The following is a 5464-nucleotide window of genomic DNA, read 5'->3' as shown; positions in this document are numbered from 1 at the left end:
CATCCGTAGTTCCAGGTAGCTCAGCATCCATTGCCAAATTCGAAAAACATTTTTGCAACCATGTCCGAATGTACTGTATTTTCTAAGTTAGATCATAGACAAGCCTTTCAACAGCTTCCCATGGAAGAAAGTTCATGAAAACTATGTATACTAAATACATCTTTAGGTTTGTATATGCCGAAGCGATTACCTTATGGATTAGCAAGTAGTCCAGATATATGACATCATACTAGGAATAAGATTTTTCCGGAATGCAAGGAGTATGTGTTTTCATAGATGATATTTATGTCCCTGGTAAAGATGAAAGAGAAAATATAGAAAGATTACGGGGAGTTCTAAACAAGTTGAAGGAACATTATATTAGAACAAACAGGAGCAAAATTATGTATTTAAGAAGTTGATTCGGTGGAATACTAAGATTTTGTAATCAATGGCAAAGGTATTCAAAAGACTAAGGAGAAACTTAAAATTGTGCAATCAACCAAAATACAGGGAAATGTTAAGGAATTACAATGATGTTTAGGTTTGGTAAAATTTTATGGGAATTTTATTCAGAATTTATCTACTATTTCACATCAATTGTATAACTTGTTGAATAAGGGCGTAGAGCGGAATTTGACAAATAATTGTCAGGAATCTTTTGAAGGAATCGAGCAGGAAATAACATTTCTAGTAAATTATCATATGGATTTACGAGTTATGCCACCCTGACACTTGCTCGAATTTGTGGCACTCATTAGCACGACTCGAGTCGTGCCAATGTGCAAACTATTCGTAAACTGGCGTGAAGTGTACGTAAACCCGTCGTGACATCGTGGCCTGTCGTGACGAGAATTTAGAAATGTTTAAAATTATGGTCACGACAAAAATTTCGTGACCGGGTCGTGAACTATGCGCAAACTGTTCGTGAACTCGTCGTGACCTAGTCGGGATAATGGGGGAGGATACGTGCCAGTGTGTGTCAATGCGTACCATGCCACGACTGTCGCAAACTGCAACAAATAGTTCACGAACAGCTCACATCGAGTTCACAAGTAGTTGACGACATGTTCGCGAATATGCGCACGTTGCGGCGAGGCCGTGCCTTCCCACTGACATAGTCACGTGTACTTCTCGCATTGATGGCACGAGCAGTTCACGACTAGTTTACACACTTCCCGAACAGTTTGCGCATGGCACGACCAGTTCACAATCAGTTCACGACTACTGCGCAACAGTGGCACTCGCGTCCGTATGGGGGTATATACTGTATAGAGCTTCCTGGACACTGCTCGCCATTCCAGAGGTCACCAGCGAAGAGACAACATTCCTAAAACCAAGCTGATAAGAGGAAGAGGGGGAAGGCCAGAAGCCAGCAAGCCAGAGGCAGAGACCGGTGATAGAGATAATTCCCCTCAGTCATTTATATCAAGTCTTGATATTGTGATCCCGAAGACACAGCAAGATCCAATCGAACGCCAGAGACAGTCATCCCATGAGGATGAGGCTAACAGAAAGCAGAAGAAGCGGGTCCAGGTGTCCAAGAAAGAAATCCCTGAATACCGCCGGACAGAAGAGGCCGAGTTTAGATTGGCCGACTTTGTGAAGGAGAACCCACAGCTGTATGACAAGAAGCACAAGGAGTGGCTCATTGTGGCGGACAAGAACAGCCGGTGGGACCGATTAGGAGAGTAGCTGGAGCCTCCTGCCACTAGTGCCCAATGCAAGAAGCATTACGAGAACTTGAGAACCAGGGTGGGGAACATTATGAAAAAGGAGAAGAAGAGTGCACAGCCCCAAAGGAGTGCCCATGACGACCAGATCATGGAGGCCTGGAGTTTCCCGATACAACACATCGACCGGGGAGAGACAGTCCCCAGTGAGCAGTTTGCTGTCCCAGAGTCAGCTGCAGTGACGGTCAGCGACGGAGACGATGATGAAGTGAGGTCCGCAGGTTCCCACAGTCAAGCATCTACTAGCACCCGGAAGGGCAAGGGCAAGGGGAAGTGTTCCAGCCCACCAACAACACAAAAAGCCACCACAACCGCTGACACCTGGGTGACCCACAGCTAGCCCAGTAATGTAGTACAAGATGTGAGAGTCCTAATGCATACATGCAGATGTATTCCAGTTTCATCCATTGCTTATGACATGGCATGTGCAATATGTTGCATTGAATGCTTTACTAAATAGTTACAATGTTTGTATGTTTCAGATCATCTCCAAAGCAGAATCCTTGGTGCCCACTCACTTGTATACTGGCCAGCACAAGATCGTACACGATTTTTCGTGCCTGCTGGGAAGCCCCATGCATGCCATCCCGGAGGAATACTGGCATTAATTCCAGATAAACTGCCTCAACCATGTATACCGCTACAGGCAGCGGCGTCAGCTCTTCCAGCAGCCACATCAACAATCACTCATGCAATGGCCAGGCCCACAGCATCAGCAACCTTAGCAGCCCCCTCAGCAGCAGCAGTTTTGGCATCAACCTCAACCAGCAACCTTGCAGGCACTGCCAGAGCAGCAGCAGCAGCACCCTCAGCAGTAACCTCCAGCCAGTCCGCCATCGCCTGTAACGTAGATGCCTCACCAGTCACTAGAGTCTTCAGGCCAGTCCTCCTGGCCCCGTAACACGGAGTGGCAACCAAGGATTCCCCCTGCACCGTCAGCCACCCTTGCCTAGGCTCCTCAACCAACAACTTCAGTATCGTCATCAACCTTTGTCCAGGCTCCTTCACCAACACCTTTAGTGTCGTTGCTGTCAGCCACATTCAAGACACCTGTGACACCACTCAGCTTCCGAGTTCTGACCCCGGGGTCTGTTGAGAACAACATAAAAGAGGGCATGTCACCCTCATCCCTCTACACCTCCAAGGAACTCAACACACCACCAGTCTATCGGGTATCCCCACACAGCGGTACCACAACCAGCAAGGACACTGACTGAGATGATACACTTCTAAATATTTGTAAATAATTAGACTGTGATACTTGTACATATTTGATGCTTGCTGTTTTCATGTAAATAAAATGCTTTCTTATTTCAAAACACTTGTTTTTCTCTTTAACCTTAAAATAAAGTGAAAGAAAAACTGAAACGAAAAAAAAATAAACGAAAAAGAAAAGAAAAAGAAACCAAAAAATAAAAGGAAGCAAAAACCCACACGAAAAATAAACGTTTCTTTTATTTAAAAAAATTAACAATTGTGGATGCAGCTCGTGGAGCTACTACCAGCAAGGACACTAACTGAGATAAGACTCTTCTAAATATTTGTAAATAATTACACTGTGATACTTGTACATATTTGATGTTTGCGATTTTCATGTTAGTAAACTGCTTTCCTATTTAAAAGGATGTCTTTTTCTCTTTAACCTTAAAATAGAGTGAACGAAAAATTGAAACAAAACGAAAAAAGAATAAATGAAAAAGAAAAGAAAAGGAAACCCAAAAATAAAGGGCAACGAAACACACACGAAAAATAAAAGTTTCTTTTATTTAAAAAAAAGGAACAAGTGTGGATGCAGCTCATGGAGCTACTACCAGCAAGGACACTAACTGAGATGAGACACTTCTAGATATTTGTAAATAATTGGACTGTGATACTTGAACATATTTGATGTTTGCTGTTTTCATGTTAATGAAATGCCTTCTTAATTTAAAACACTTGTTTTTTTCTCTTTAACCTTAAAATAAAGTGAAAAAAACGGAAACGAAAAAAAAATAAAAAACAAAACAAAATGAAAGAAAAAGAAACCAAAAAATAAAGGGCAATAAAAAAAAAATCTCGAAACATAAACGTTTCTTTTATTTCAAAAATAGAACAACTGTGAATGCAGCTCATGGAGCTACTACCCTTCTTTCTTGCCAAGGGACAGCACCAGCAGGGGATATATAGTAATGTGAAAAGTAATCTCGCTAATATTTTGTATCCTCTTGGGTATGATGGCCGGTTAGAGACAGCAGCTCGTGCAGGTGTCGTCCACTCCTCCAGCAACCAGGGATCAGATCATGTGTGTCCGGATCTTCGCGGTCCACTTCTGAAAATGCGTGTGGGTATCTGATGAGGATGAGGTTGTGCAGGACACAGGCACACATGGTGATCAGGTTGATGGTGTCGGGGGGCTGATGCATCATCTTCAAGAAGCAACGGAACCTTTGACATAAAATTCCAAAGGCAACCTGTAGCTATACATGCGTTCTCGTAGGACTTGTGACAGATGGGAGAATGGTTTCATCATCCAGGTTCGGAGAGCAAAGGCGTCATTCCCTACGAAGTGATAGGGCACTGGCTGGTCATCATTAGGGAGTGGTTCTAGTTGAGGCACTCCAGCTCTGTTCTCTTCTACAGCATCATGCAGGGAACAGTTATTCCATGTTACTCCATCCGACACACCAACCTCTGCCCCAACATCCACATAGAGGAACTTGTAGATAGCATCTGCCATTGCCATCAGTACAATGATGTGGAAGCCCTTGTAGTTGTAGTAGTGAGAACCAGCATTGGGTGGCTTCTTTATGGTGATGTGCTTGCCATCCACAGCCCCCAGACAATTGTGGTAATTCCGTCTGGAGCTGAACCTGGCAGCAACTTCCTTCCACTCCTTTTTAGTTTTGGGATGCACAGCATTTCGTCCTTGTAGACCGCAATGATTGCTTTACACACCTCGGGTAGGAACTTGCAGATGGTACTTGCTTCAACCCTGAAGCTGTACTGCAGACTTTGATAGGAATTTCCAGTGGCTAAACAGCGGAGGGTGGCAGCCAGCTTGAGTCCAACTTGAAGTGGTTCCCTTATGACGGTGGACTGCTTCTGGAGGCGAGGGGTTAATTTCTCAACCATCTCGTGGAACAGGTCAGCTGTGATTCTGAGGTAATTTTTGTAGCCCCTTTGATCTTCCTTGTGGAGTTCAGTCAGTAGACTGTCATACTGTCCAAACTCGTGCCTTATGGTTAACCATTCCCTGACCCACACTTTCCTTTGTGTCTTTCTTCGAGGTGGGGTTGCCTTTTCTTGCTCTTCTGCCTCTGCCAGCCTTCTCTGCTGCTCTTCAACAATGGCTAGAGCAGCTGCCACGTATTAGAATCTTCTCCTCTTTGTAATGGTGTCCCTGACAGTAAGCATGTTGTCTCTTCCAAAGCCAATCCACAAAATGACCAAGGGTTGGAGAGGCCCCGTTTTTATAGGGCGTGGCCAAGTCGGCACGACACCGTCCGAATTGCGGAAACTCGTCGTGCAAATGCGGGAAGTGCGCAAACTATGTGCAAACCATGCTTGAACTCGTTGTGTCAGTTCGTGTCAATGTGGACACGAATGGGCACGCATTCGTGAACTATTTGTGAACTATTCTTGAACTCGTCGTGAACTCATCGTGAACTATGCGTGAACTAGCCGTGAACAGTGCAGGAGCCTCCCATTTCGTGCCTCAAAATGGCATGACTTACCAAGACAAATTCCTGGCCAAAAGACGTGCAAGTGTCAGG

The sequence above is a fragment of the Palaemon carinicauda genome, chromosome 7 (genome assembly GCF_036898095.1).
Source record: "Palaemon carinicauda isolate YSFRI2023 chromosome 7, ASM3689809v2, whole genome shotgun sequence".
In the NCBI taxonomy this organism is placed as follows: domain Eukaryota; kingdom Metazoa; phylum Arthropoda; class Malacostraca; order Decapoda; family Palaemonidae; genus Palaemon; species Palaemon carinicauda.
This window is presented reverse-complemented; position numbering follows the sequence as displayed.